The sequence below is a fragment of the Triticum aestivum genome, chromosome 1B (assembly GCF_018294505.1).
Source record: "Triticum aestivum cultivar Chinese Spring chromosome 1B, IWGSC CS RefSeq v2.1, whole genome shotgun sequence".
In the NCBI taxonomy this organism is placed as follows: Eukaryota; Viridiplantae; Streptophyta; class Magnoliopsida; order Poales; family Poaceae; genus Triticum; species Triticum aestivum.
In genome coordinates this window covers 274,646,193-274,661,529 of record NC_057795.1, presented here as the reverse complement: position 1 = coordinate 274,661,529, position 15,337 = coordinate 274,646,193, and the positions used below count along the sequence as shown (strand labels likewise).

The following is a 15,337-nucleotide window of genomic DNA, read 5'->3' as shown; positions in this document are numbered from 1 at the left end:
CTCTCTGAGCTTCAGTGTGGGCCTCGCTTCCCCCTAATTACGAATCAAAACAGCCCACATCAGCCTATATGTCACCTTCCGAAAAAGTTGTGCGTAGTTGTAGCATTGCTCCTTTAGAAATAGAAGATCACAACAGTGGTATAAGATCAGGAGCCATATATCTGTGTTTTTTTTTCTTGTTATACATTAAAGGATCTTTCTCAATAAAAAAAAGTTGCACCTTCCGCAGAATCCAAGGTAAGTGTGTGTTCCAGAGAAATGTGGATAATGTATTAAAACGACCAGACTGCTTTTCTGTCCTAGTAGAACTGGATTTCACACTTTTCATACAGCAAAATTAAATACAAAGGGACAATTTGAGATTACATTTGCATTCGAGAAACGAAGGTCAGCAAGTGTACAAACATTGTAGGCCCGATCCCCCAAGAGCTTATGGACAAGAATAATAATTACAAATCTGCATATATTCTCGAGATCTCTACTCTACCAATGTGATAACATTGTTATATACAAATTCCACAGCAGTTGAATCTTGAATATTCAAGAGAACAAACCCTTGTTCTTTAGTTCGCGAGATGATAAGAACCTTCATAATCCACATATCCAGGTTAAGTAAAATGAAAGCAGAGGGAAAATTGACAAAAACCTAATTATGTGCATACTTACGTCTATCTTAGCTTCAACAGACTAAGCAGAGCAACAAACCGGAAGAGTACACCATTAAGCATCATAATGCCGATGCAGAGAGCAAAATAATTGATATTATAACCACCTTTTAGCAGTGCTCCACATCGAGTAATCAGCCATACACCAGAATACCTGAAGGGTAATACCGTAATAATATGTGTTAGGATAAGGGTAAAAGCCTTTAAGTTTGATTGTTATACTAACAGAAGAAACATTTGTGCTAGACTTATAAAAGTTGGGGACCTGGTTACCTAAAATTTGTACAGGGCAACTGAACGAGGAACTGCTGATATTTAGTAATTTACTCTACAGACTTTAGTACCAAATAAAAATAAAAATACATATGCACTAAGAGGATTAGTTACAATTTTCAGTATGTGCCGGGGTGATCATTGCCTGCAACAACTTGCATGTGAAAATATTATATTTTTCTCACTCCACCAAACAGTTTTTAGCATTTTCAAGCTATTATGAAACCCAGGATTTTTTTTTTCTATATACAGATATGAATGAACAATTAGCTCAATATGCTTTTGTAGGAGTTAATGTTGCCTAGCCTGTGCTGCAGACAAGCTTAATTGAATGACAAGAACTCATCTTTTACTATTCAGTGTCGATTTGCTGGTTAAGGAAATGGGAAATACTAACAACATTGAGGGAGAAACTACTAACTCTTTTGCTCCAGCAATAATGAAAGCTTCTAGTGTCCACTTGGGATAGCAGAATTGTTTAATAAACTGTGGAAATTTTGGGTCAGTGCCCACCAGGACCAGTACCACAGGTAGCAATGCAGAACACTGCAAGAGCAAAGTTCATTAAGCTAAATCACCTCCTGTAATTTGGATTTTCCATAGAATGGTAAAGTATTTGATAATTGCCTACTTACCAACTGAGCTAACCCCAGCTCAAACCAAATTGCAAGTGTATAACCTATGCCAGTTACACAGTAAACTAACGCAAGCAAGACCAAATAATTATCTCGAAGTGTAGACCGTGGATTGTTGAAGAAATAAAATGTTGAGAGGAAGACAATTGGTTTAGCCACGGTGTTGAAATGATCAACAGTGTCTCTTGCAAGGAAGTAAGCTACAGAGCTCATGCCAGATTCTCTCTCTCTCCAGTATTGCAATCTTTCTGGTGAAAATGATCGCAGTGCTGCAAGCTGGCACAACAGTGCTGTGCACAAAGCAAATTAAAGTCAGGAAGAATGCTATTGTAAGTAATATGTATTGCAGGTAAAGATGCCACATGAAGTGATAAATCATTTTTTATTTTTATTTGACCAAAAATATTGTAAATTATACAAGCTTATAGAAATGATAGATCATGTATGGCCAGGTCAGGTGTTACAAATATCTCTCGCCATTTTTTATGCAGTCCAGTGTACCTAGTGTGTGTGGAGTGGTTCTCAATATTTTTGCAATCTAAGATGCTTTAGAGGAACAGAATATTTCTTCTTCTGTTTTTTTTTTGCTATTTTATGGCTTAGGACATTTGTAAAAATAACACATGGTGCCGACTTACAGACTGCAATTATGGTATACCCATAAGAAGCTGCACCGAGTGTATCATCGTTTACTTTTGTGATGGTTCCAATGCATATGCCAGCAATACACAATATCAGGTAATCAACAGCCTGTTGCGTAGCTTAACGTAGACGTTGCTTAGCTACCCTGAAAACATAATTTGGATATGGAGTTACAAAATGATTCACCAAACTCAAAGCAAGTTAGAGAAATGAAGGAGATCGGATTACCTCCCTAAATAGTATCTGTATTGTGCAAGTACACCGGGTGTTTTCCTATTCAGTAAATCATTTCTTTGGCTGACATTTTGGTGCACAGAATCTTTACTCTCTGTCTGTTCTACAGAAGATAGTTCTCTAGTAATGGACCCTACAGTATATAACTCGTGCATCATATTGATCTCCTCGAGGTCCTTCCGCATATCTTCTGGAACTTCATATCCATTATGCAGAATCCAAAGAAGTGGCAAATGTTTAGGAGTGGCATGTCCCCTCATTTTTGTCTTGGCTATTCCCTCTAAGATGTCAATATAATAGTCTGGAGGATTCTCACGGTCAGGAACCTTGATCCCCAGGCCTGAGAAATAATTTTCAACTTCACTTATAGGCCCATGGTAAGCAATAAGGCCGCCTCTTGCCAAAAGAACAAAGTCATCAAACATATTGAACAAAGTATAGCTGCGTAAAATGTTAATACATGTTAGATCCAAATTCATCTTAATAAAGTAGAAAAGAATGTGTAGAGAGGATTATTTTAGTCACACAAGGATAAAATGACTGCCTGACTAAATGACTGGTCATGTTTATACGACTCACTGTATAAAGTTGGGCATTACTACTACGCATGTCGATGAATTTGTTTTACCAAATTTTGGAACGCCAACTGATAGGTAGACCTGGTGTATTGGTGAGCCGATCAATTATTGTTACAATAAATTGCAGGAGCACTTTTCATACGAGCTATGTCTTTTCAACTCAAGATTAGAAAAGGATTCTTTCTGGAAGAAATAAAGGAATGATTAATTCAAAGTTTACAAGGAAACCTTGGTTGGTGAATCACTGCACAAACATTCACGCCTTGGGATGCTTCATGACGAAGAGCTCTTAGAAGTTGTTGAGAGGAAGCACTATCTAAGCCTGTTGTTGGCTCGTCTAGTATCAGAAGAGATGGTTCCATAACCATTTCAATCCCAACATTCACACGCTTCCTTTGTCCGCCAGAAATACCCCGCTTTTCCACTGTCCCAACAAGGGAATTTCTGATTTCTTGGAGCCCTAGTGACCCTATAACCCGTTCAAGAATGAGAACCTTATCAGCTTTTGACATGCTTTTGCTTAACCTGTTTCACAAAAGAATAGTGATTGTTAGAGGAAAATGATTGCGTTATGAATGTACAATAAGGATATCATCAAAAGAGTTGCTGAAATTAATCAGGAGATATCACTTTTTTTAGATGCATAACAAAGAAATGCATCAACTACTAGGAGCCATCTAGGCACAGAACTTATGCCATAAAAGAGATATAATTAATTTATGTATCTGAAGGGGGGAATATGAATAAATAAGTAAATAAATGATATAGCACTTTAATAATCAAACTAAACTATATCTGAAAAATTAAACAACGTTTTCAATGTATTTCATGAAGAAGCTGTAAAGAATAATATTGTCGAATTCTGCAGCGAATTGAAGTCTTGCAATGCTGTGTCACTGATCCTAATAAAATTGTGCATTGAAAATTTTAGTGTAAGGCCAAAATAATACTTTGGTGACACAAATGCATTGCGCTTTGTTAGGTATCCAGTACCTGCAGCGTCCACTAAACCACAGATTTTCTTCAACCGTCAGGTTTCCATGTACGATGTCATCTTGTGGAACAAAACCAATTATCTTCTTATACGACTGCATCGATCCGGATTTTCCATTTACAAGGACCAATCCATCCTTCTTATAGCCTGATGTTTTGCCTAACACAGCGTTGAGAAATGTGGTCTTTCCTGCTCCAGAAGGACCCATAATAGCCGTTATCCTGCCTGGTGAAAGTTTTCCAGTAACGCATTGTAGAAGTTTCTTTTTCCCAATGGATAATGTCAGACCTTTGAAGGCCACCTCAAGCATTGGCCTCTGTGGTCTGTTTTCAGCAGCTCGAGACACTATTCCAGAGAGAGTTAATTTGTCTTTGTCTAGCTGCAGAGCTCTTTCCTTGTCTATCTGACTATATGCACGTCTGAACCTTTCAGTGCGAACATTTAGCTTTCTGCAATTTTTTGATCTCTTACCATTACCTTTATCAGCATGTAGTATCCCATCAGATGATGTAGCTAATTCCTCAGGTGCAGCAGAAGAATCATACATTTCCACCTCATGCCTTAGTACAAGTTCTTTTGCTAATTTCCATCTTTTCCGTGCTGTTGCCGATTCTTGCGCAATCTTTGCTGCCTTTTTACGAGACTTCGATAAAATTTTAGCTCGAACTGCAATGAATTGATCAGAGCAATTGTACACCAGTAGTAAAATGACAATTAAGACAACCTGCATAAGCAAGATCACGAGTGAATCGTTTACTAAATACTAGCATTAAACAACGAGAACAAGATCGTTGGCTCTAAGTAAATAGATATTGGTAACAATTTAGATGCTCCTGTTTATGTTGTGTGGGTTTCTACGAAAATCCTAAGAGAGAAACTAGGATGCCTTACAGTCACAACTTATGCAGAAATTTACAGCATATAAACTTGCGTTGGCGATAACAATCATATATACTAACAAAATAACTGGATCGTATTTACACAAAAGGAAATAAGACTTGCATTGGCAATGGATTAGCATTGCATGTAATTCTGAGACTTATCAAATTGTTGTCTTGTTACAAATTCTAACAAGACAACAATTTGATAAATCAAAAGGTGTAAGTTAGCACTATGTTTGTCGAGAAAATGTTTAGTGAAATGTATGAGTCTAAATGAGTGTCATGGTCCAGAAAATTGGCAAATTGCACTACTCACAATCAGTATGCCACCAAACAAAGCGATTTCTTCTTTTTCTGAATTCTCCTTACACTTGCTTTTCCATCTACACTCTGCAAAATTACATTAGATAAGTGATACAAAGGGTAGATCATAGCAATTGTAAACTTGCACAACTTGTTTGAATCAAGTGCTCTAGGCTATCTAGCTTTAAATCCATTCTTCCATTTTGTCAAGCTCCAAACATGATTTTAACTCTAGAAGGAAGTGGGTGCAAATTAGTCGTTAGGATTCCAGGAAATGTTAAAAGTCATGTTTGGAGCTTGACAAATCATATACAGTATATTTGAACAAGATGCTTCTCAATAAGTAGAAAGCACAGGTTATTCAATTAGTAATTCTAACTCATGCTTCTCAATGGATGAAATTCAGAAGTAAAACAAACAAGATGCTTACTATTTTCACCAGTGGCACCTTTCCTGCAATAGGACCTGAAAAATACAAAGTTTGGTATTAGTTATCACTATAAAGATAACAACGTACCACAGAAAGAGAAGGCTAATACACTACCCCTTGCTGCAGTTAAGTTTTTGGGTAGTGGTTGGGCAATGGTGCCCTGGAGGGCAGAAGACATCATTGGTAGTAATCACATCAGCCCAAGAATCTGCACTGCCACATGTCTGGTTTGATCCGGGAGTTATTTGGTAAGAATACCTAATATTTTTTTTCATAGAGAAACAAAATGTGCTATGAAATTCTTATGAAGAGTGTCGCATGATAAATAAAGAATCTTCAGTGTTCATTACTCTTACGGGTCACAAAGGTTGGTAGTTTTATTCAGTGTCCCAAGAGGACAATAAGCACCCAAAGGACAAGCTGGACAAAAGAAGAATGGATTTAGAGCAAGTAAACATAACACTGAGAATACAGAATACCAACAAAAAATGAAGTGGATGAAGAAATTCTAAAATGATTGATGCATTGGGACTTGAGGAATATAGTGATTTTTTTGGGGGGAAGGAATATAATGCTGTTGATTGCATGCACCATTAAGTTAGTGTCTAAGGGTAATTTGTTTGGAAAGAAACACTTACGCATCATGCAAGTCAGTCCACGAGGGCAGAAGAAACCTGGACAACATGGCCTGCAATTCTCTGCTCTGGACAGAACCGGGTTCTCAAATGAGTTGTTTGCGAGTGAGTTGGCTTCCGGGGTTGAGCAAGCCCAGCCAGATTGGCACCCAGGTGCCCATGAGAATTGATTGCAATCCCTACTAATCCTTACAATGCTCTTGCTTCCCAAGCTGCTGAGATATAACTCTATTTCAGCTTTGTTGCACATCATCTCAACCAATCTCCCTGCATACACAACACATTTGTTTTATTCTGGAAATATTTATGGGACATATTTTCTTTCAACAGAACTAAAGGCATGCACTTTAATTCTGGCTCTGGTCAAAGCAATGCGATATAGTCCCAAAGTAACAATAGCCGATAATTCTCTTAGATCCAGTGGATGATGTTAGTATTACCTCTTGGAAGGTACTCGTATATTGGTTGTATAACATCTTATATTATAGGACGGAAGGAGTTGTACTCTTATGCTTTGTTTGGATGTATGTATTCAGCCCAACGAATTGAATTGAGCTGCAATACCAAATCAACCAAGGTATTGAAATGGAATGCAATTCAAGATTTTCTGTTTGGATGTACATGTATTGGATAACTGAAATCTAAAGAGAGCAACCAATTATAGTCCCTTTCTGTTTGGGAGTATTGAATTGCAGACTCTGACCGAGTCATCCCCGTCTCCTCTTTCTCGCGTTCACAGCCTGCCTGGCCTCCGCCCCCTTAGCGACCGGCGTGCTCAGCCGCGACGATGCCGCCGGCTGCTGCTGCGCCGCGCGCCGCTCCTTCCAGAAGGCTTCTGCTCGCCGCCGCCCTTCCAGAACGGCTTCTGCTCCGCCCGCGCGCAGTCCTTGTCCAGCTGCCGCTGCAGCACGTGCGCCTGCGCCCCGGTCTCCTCTGCCCCGCACCGGAGCAGCAGCAGCATGCTCCAGGACCTGCTCGTGGCTGCCAACGGTACTGCAGGAGCTCGAAGTTGCGGATCTGGAGGGCTCGCGCGCGTGGGTGGGGGCGGGGGGAGATACGGTCGCCCTCATCGAGCTCTATGAGCACGAGCATCTCCAACAGCCGCTCAACGCGCCGCGCGCAAAAAATAGTTTTAGCGTGCGCCCATCGCCTGGTTTGGCGCGGCGCGCAGCGCCAGCTCTAGTCGCGGCGCTAAAATGCAGCGCGCGCGCCGCTCCAGCAGGCGCGCAAAAATTGCAGCGCGCGCTCATTCTATAAACTAGGATATAGGCATAAAATTGAAAGCATAGAAACTAGATAGATTGCATAGGATTTTAAACGATACAAAGGTATTTTACATCGAAAATATAGATTGCATAATTTAAAAACCACAAACGATAAAAAACTAAATAGATAGCATATAAAACTACTCTAAGTCGCTATCATCATCATCACCATTATCATCCTCGGCGGTGTCGTCCGAGGTTGATAGCCATATGTCCAACCAACGATCATCCTCGGGGGTGAAGATCGTCCTACGACCTGCTGCAACGAGATCGGTCTGCTCGTTCGCCAACGCCTTCCGCCGACGCCTGTCCAACTGCGCCTCGCGGCGCCTTCGCGTGTCCTCCTCGCGACGCCTTGCCCAGTAGGCTTGCTCGTAGGCGACGTCCTCCGGGTGGCGCCGGTGCCAGTCCGCCATGACCCGCTCGTCCTCCTGGGCGATGAGGAGGCGGCGCTGCCGCTCGGCGTGCTTCGCACGGTCTTGTGCCGTGTTCAGACGAGGCGGCGGGGCGACGTCGAGCGCCTGCTGGAGCATGTACACGTCTTGGAAGTTCATCTGGCCGCGCGGCCGGCCCAGGCGCCACGCCGCCGCGTCGTACGCGCGGGGCGGCCTCGCGCGCCGTCCCGTACGTGCCGAGGCCGAGCCGGAGATCGCCGGAGCGTATCTCCGCGTAGTAGCCGCCGTTGGGGCGCAGGCGGACGCCGCGGTAGCCGGACGCTCCTCGGCGGCGCGGCGGCATGGCGGGGCGCTGGAGCGGCGCGTCGGTGGCGAGCGGCACGTGGCAGAGAGGGAAGGAAGAAGAGGCGTGGAGAGGCGCGTGGCGCGCGCCGCACTTTATAGGCGCGCCGGAAGCGGTGCGCAAAAAATGAGACGCGAGCTGGCGCCTTTTCGCGCGCGCGCAAACAATTCCCGCGCGCGCGATTATCCCGCCACCGCTGGAGCGCGGCAAAACGCCCCGCGCGCGCGCGTCGTTTCGCGCAGCTGTTGAAGATGCTCTATGGATGCACGCCCGAGGGGTCACGCGCCTGGCCGCCCCCTCTCTTCTTGTCCCTATGCGGGAGTGCCGTCCATGGTAGAGCTCCTGGCCACCTTATTTCTTTTCGAGAGCGAGGGAACCGCTAAAGTTTTGCGCGACGAGCGATTTCAGAGCAATAGGTCGACACTCGACAGCTCGGTAAAGGTAGCCAAATGGGCCGGTCATGGCGTGATGGCCGATAGCCCGTGGTGGACCTGGCCCGAAACATTTATACTCGAGTCGTGCCGGCACATAGGGCCGTGCCTGGGCCAGGGTACGGGGCACGAGTGCAGGCCCAACACGGTCGTGTGTTAAGGCATGCCTGGGTGGGTCGTGTCATGCCTGGCCCATTTAGGGTAGATCGGGCTGTGTCGTGCCGACCCATCTGGCCAGTTCTTCTCGGTATCAAGAGACTCGGAATTAAGTCATGTTTCTAGCACTTAATAGTATGACCATCCCAACGGATGTATTTGTTGCTAGCGAAATTCATGCCCAATACATACATGTGTAGTGAGTTGAGTTGGTGGCAATGATTGCCCACATGCCGAAGAATTAGTTAATGGCCGCCTATAGTTAATGTTTGATCACTTCCCAACACCTCCTGGAAAAATCAATGGTGAAGCCGTCAGGTCTGGACACCTTCCCCGAAGGAAGATCAAACAAGCACCGCCAATTTGATCTCGCCATCTGAGCATGATTTGTCCAGAGAAGAGAGGTCAAGTCTAGGGATATCCGACAGGTCCGAGTTAGAGAACTCGATAGCATTCTCGAGTTCCTAATGGTGGACGAAAAGTGATTGTGAAGCTCAAGGTGTTTGCTAGCCTAGGTGGTGAACTGCCCATTGTCAGTTTGCAACAGCGGGGGCCATTAGTCTTGATGTGGAACAATTTGGAGTTTGCATCTCACGCACAGCCACATCACCCACGAATGTTGGTGAATTCAGATGCGTTGAATAGAAGCTACACAAAGGAGCTTATGCTTAATGTGTTGTCTGTGGCCATCAGCAATGGTTATATCTCAGTGGTTTCGAGGTTGAGCATAACGGGCATTGAAGGAAGAGCAGCCCCCAGTCCGTGGTGTAGAAAATATGACCGGTCTTGATTTTCTCAGTTGACATGAACTAACACACGTGAATCGATGTCCATTCAACCATTGTTCAAAGAGCTCCATGATGTTAAGAGCCGCACATGACACATTGACCAGCCTCGGATTGATCTCGTATTGCTCTTATCCTTGGCCGTGTACAAAGGTTGAACATGCACAGGGGAAGCCATGTTGGCAACAGGGAAGGACTGATAGCCTTGAGTTGTTGATAAAGGCAAGTTTATTAGTGTGTCCCTGAGGCCCATACACAACAGTGACACACCAGGAGGCAAGAGAGGCGCGCATATGGATAGTCGTCGAGACCGTGTTCATGGCCAGAGAGGTGGTATGGGTGTTGAAGAGATCGGAGTTGAAGGCCACTATAGTACTGAAGGAAATATGCCCTAGAGGCAATAATAAAGTTATTATTTATTTCCTTATATCATGATAAATGTTTATTATTCATGCTAGAATTGTATTAACCGGAAACATGATACATGTGTGAATACATAGACAAACATAGTGTCACTAGTATGCCTCTACTTGACTAGCTCGTGAATCAAAAATGGTTAAGTTTCCTAGCCATGGACAAAAGAGTTGTCATTTGATTAACGGGATCACATCATTAGGAGAATGATGTGGTTGACTTGACCCATTCCGGTAGCCTAGCACTTGATCGTTTAGTATACTGCTATTGCTTTCTTCATGACTTATACATGTTCCTGTAACTATGAGAAATATGCAACTCCCGTTTACTAGAGGAACACTTTGTGTGCTACCAAACGTCACAACGTAATTGGGTGATTATAAAGGAGTACTACAGGTGTCTCCAAAGGTACATGTTGAGTTGGCGTATTTCGAGATTAGGTTTTGTCACTCCGATTGTCGGAGAGGTATCTCTGGGCCCTCTCGGTAATACTCATCACTTAAGCCTTGCAAGCATTGCAACTAATAAGTTAGTTGTGGGATGATGTATTACGGAACAAGTAAAGAGACTTGCCGGTAACGAGATTGAACTAGGTATTGGATACCGACGATCGAATCTCGGGCAAGTAACATACCGATGACAAAGGGAACAACGTATGTTGTTATGCGGTTTGACCGATAAAGATCTTCGTAGAATATGTAGGAACCAGTATGGGCATCCAGGTCCCGCTATTGGTTATTGACCAAGAATAGTTCTAGGTCATGTCTACATAGTTCTCGAACCCGTAGGGTCCGCACGCTTAACGTTACGATGACAGTTTTATTATGAGTTTATAAGTTTTGATGTACCGAAGTTTGTTCGAAGTCCCGGATGTGATAACGGACATGACGAGGAGTCTCGAAATGGTTGAGACATAAAGATTGATATATTGGACGACTATATTCGGACACCGGAAGTGTTCCGGGTAATTTCGGAGAAAACCGGAGTGCCGGAGGGTTACCGGAACCCCCCCGGAGAGTTAATGGGCCACATGGGCCTTAGTGGGAAGAGAGAGGGGCGGCCAGGAAGGGCCACGCGCCCCCTCTCCCTCTGGTCCGAATTGGACTAGGAGGGGGGCGGCGCCCCCCTCTTTCCTTCCCCTCCTCTCCCCTTCCTTCCCCTCCTAGTAGGGGTAGGAAAGGAGGAGTCCTACTCCTACTAGGAGGAGGACTCCTCCTCCTGGCGCGCCCAACAAGGGCCGGCCGACCTCCCCCCTCCCTCCTTTATATACGGGGGCAGGGGGCACCCCATAGACACACAAGTTGATCTACGGATCGTTCCTTAGCCGTGTGCGGTGCCCCCCTCCACCATATTCCATCTCGATCATATCGTCGCGGAGTTTAGGCGAAGCCCTGCGCCGGTAGAACATCATCATCGCCACCACGCCGTCGTGCTGACGAAACTCTTCCCCGAAGCTTTGCTGGATCGGAGCCCGGGGATCGTCATCGAGCTGAACGTGTGCTGAACTCGGAGGTGTCGTACGTTCGGTGCTTGGATCGGTCGGATCGTGAAGACGTACGACTACATCAACCGCGTTGTCATAACGCTTTCGCTTACGGTCTACGAGGGTACGTGAACGAAAACTCTTCCCTCTTGTTGCTATGCCATCACCATGATCTTGCGTGTGCGTAGGAAATTTTTTGAAATTACTACGTTCTCCAACAGTGGTATCAGAGCCTAGGTTTTATGCGTTGATGTTATATGCACGAGTAGAACACAAGTGAGTTGTGGGCGATATAAGTCATACTGCTTACCAGCATGTCATATTTTGGTTCGGCGGTATTGTTGGATGAAGCGGCCCGGACCGACATTACGCGTACGCTTACGCGAGACTGGTTTTACCGCCGTGCTTTGCACACAGGTGACTAGCGGGTGTCAGTTTCTCCAACTTTAGTGGAACCGAGTGTGGCTACGCCCGGTCCTTGAGAAGGTTAAAACAGCACGAACTTGACGAACTATCGTTGTGGTTTTGATGCGTAGGTAAGAACGGTTCTTGCTCAGCCCGTAGCAGCCACGTAAAACTTGCAACAACAAAGTAGAGGACGTCTAACTTGTTTTTGCAGGGCATGTTGTGATGTGATATGGTCAAGACGTGATGAGATATAAGTTGTTGTATGAGATGATCATGTTTTGTTGAAGTTATCAGCAACTGACAGAAGCTCTATGATTGTCTCTTTGTTGCATAAGATGCAAGTGCCAAATAATTGCTTTACTTTATCGCTATGCGATAGCAATAGTTGCAAGAGCAATAGTTGGCGAGACGACCATGTGACGACACATTGATATAGATCAAGATGATGAAGATCATGGTGTCGTGCCGGTGACGATAGAGATCATGACAGTAATTTGGAGATGGAGATCAAAGGCGCAAGATGATCATGGCCATATCATGTCACATATTTTTTTGGTAGTGTGATAATGAATCCAAGAAATATCGGCTAGCTAGACGGAGTATATTATCCCGACCTAAAAGTCAAGGGGCCTTGGAATTCAGAATCTTGAGATTAAAAATATCGCTCTCCTGAGTAAATGGCTACACAAACTACTCACCGAGAATGGAGTGTGGCAGGAAATCATTCATAACAAGTATGTGGGGTCTAAATCCATTTCTCAAGTTCTTTGGAAACCAGGTGATTCACATTTTTTGGAGTGATGAAGGCCAAGGAATTATTTTTCCAATTTGGTACTTTCTTGGTTAGGGATGGTTCTCAGGTTCGATTCTGGGAAGACACCTGGTTGGGGGCCACTCCACTTATGGTGCAATACCCTAGCTTGTATAGGATCATCAGACATAAATTCATCACGATCAAACAAGTACTGCGACAAGAAAACCCTGGCATTTCTTTCCGCAGGGACCTTTTTGGGCCCCGCCTGATAGCATGGAATGAATACTCATCCGTTTGGAGGCCATCCAGCTGTCAGGCGAACCAGACAAGTTCCGATGGAATTTGCATCAGAACGGTAGCTTTTCAGTCAGATGCTTCTATGATGCAATGGTTCACATTGATGTTCCGGTTGATAACAAGAAATTGTGGAAGCTCAAAATTCTCTTAAGAGTGAAGATATTCTTCTGGTTTCTAAACAGATGGGTTATCTTAATTAGAGATAACCTGGCACGACGCAACTGGTAAGGTAGCAAGACATGTGTCTTTTGCCAAAATGATGAGTCCATCAAACACTTATTTTTTGAGTGTAAGTTTGCTCATGCAGTCTGGGCCATAGTTCAAGTAACTTTAAATGTATACCCCCCATATAGTGCACGTGACATGTTCGACAATTGGTTGCGGGGCATCGATAAACAATTTTCTGAACATCTACTCGTGGGGGCGGCTGCCTTATGTTGGACAATGTGGCTTACCAGAAATAATGTGATTTTTAACAATAAATATGTTTCATCTCTTGTGCAGGTTATTCATACTTGTACACGATGGCTCCGTACGTGGTCTATTATGAAGAGGTCGGAGGACAGATACCTTTTTATTATGGCGTCTACACAGCTGGGGCATACAGCCAGGGGGATTTTCTCCCAACATGGATGACGGTGTAATCTTCGGATAGGATTTGCCCCATCCTAAGCTGGACTGATTTACTTTTGCTGTAAAATGATATTTATTTTTAGGCTTGCTGGACTTATTGGCTGTGTGCATCGCGTTATGCAAAGGCTGGCATTCTTTCAATGCGATTGTATCACCTAGATATATCAATTGAATGAAATGTTCTTTGGAAAAAAACATGCTACAACGGAGTTCTTCGATTTTAGGTTGAACTGCTAATCATCATTATTTTTGTGCAGGAGAGGACAACTGAAGAATAAAGACCAAACTGGGCCTGACCGTTGACCTAGCTAGAAGGACACTCGTGCTGTCTTATACTCTAGACTCCAAGATATACCACAAGAAAAGTGGCCGATCGACTTAGCTTGAATGTTGTTTGTACCTTGGGTTTGCTCATTGCACTCCGAAATGAAGCTCGGGTCGGAGGTGAAGTCGAAAGTCTGGTCGATATCATTGTTCCTACGAATTAAAATTCCTCCTTTCTTTCAGCTCACGACCAACAGACCAATATGCACACCAAGCAGCGAAATGAACAGCAAGGGGAGGTAAAATTGGGCCGGGACCGCAGCGCAGGGCGAGAAGACGTACACGCTGGACATGCAGAAGCCGTACTTGCTCTGCACCTCGTCGACGAGCTCGCGGCTGACGGTGTCCATCCTGGCCATGAGCGCCGCCGTGACGGCGGACGAGGCCGACGGCGGCAGAGCGCGGTCGCGCACGCCGGGGCCGGGGTTGTCATCGCCCTGCTGGCATCGCCCGCCGGCTGGGAGCAGCGCGAGGACTAGGGGGAGCAGCAGCACGGCGGCGAGGCGTGCTGGCAGCATGGTGTCGAGCTGAGCAGGTAGGTAGGGGGAAAGAAGGAGTTTGACACGGTGGAATGGGTATATTGTCTAGCCGCCGGGAGGGTATTACGTGGAAGACCGGGCTTTCGCTGGGCGACATGGTCCGAGTCTCGACAAGAACGCGCGCGCGTGTCCGGTGGGAGGTTCCTGTCAGTGATTACAAGTCGCGGTTGACCCGGCCAGGGGCAAAGATAATAAAGAGTGGGTCAGCCACTCTTGTTCTATCTCATTTGTTCATAATGGAACCTGGGAGCGGATTCTGTTCCACAAGAAAAAGGTCGATGGAATTTAAGTATAATATATGTCGGGCACCGTTTTTAAGTATAACTAGTAGAATGTCCGTGCGTTGCTACGGGCTACAATGTATATTATTATTTTTGAAAATCCAGAATGCATATATATGAATGAAACAAATGATTAAGATTGCCTCCATGGTCGAAGCTCATTTTTTCCTCATATGTCCGGGCATGTATGCACACCCAGCTGGTTACCCAAAGTTCAATTGGTATTGTCCGGGCTGCTCCAAATTTCGACCATGTGTGGGAGAGAAATGTCATTGTACGGACTATTCATCATGTCATTTCCAACACATGGGCCCAACACAAAAACTCCACCCCATGAGGCACGCTTCCCTTTTTCTGTCGACCTCCCCTTTCCTCGATTTCTCACCATAGCGGGACATTTCTCGTTGGAGCCCTCTCCTTTCAAATCGGATGGCTCCCACCACACCTTTGCCATGGTGCCCTGTTGGAACCCTCTCCTTTCAAACCAGATGGCTCCCACCACACCTTTGCCATGGTGCCCTCTCTTCTTCACACCGTACTTCCCCACGGACCATCAAGG

General features: G+C 44.8%; 1 pseudogene; it reads right to left on the bottom strand.

Annotated features, from left to right (window-relative positions):
• Positions 1–283: 283 nt before the first annotated feature.
• Positions 284–14,540, bottom strand: LOC123119265 (ABC transporter G family member 25-like; annotated as a pseudogene).
• Between the last annotated feature and the right edge of the window lie 797 nt (positions 14,541–15,337).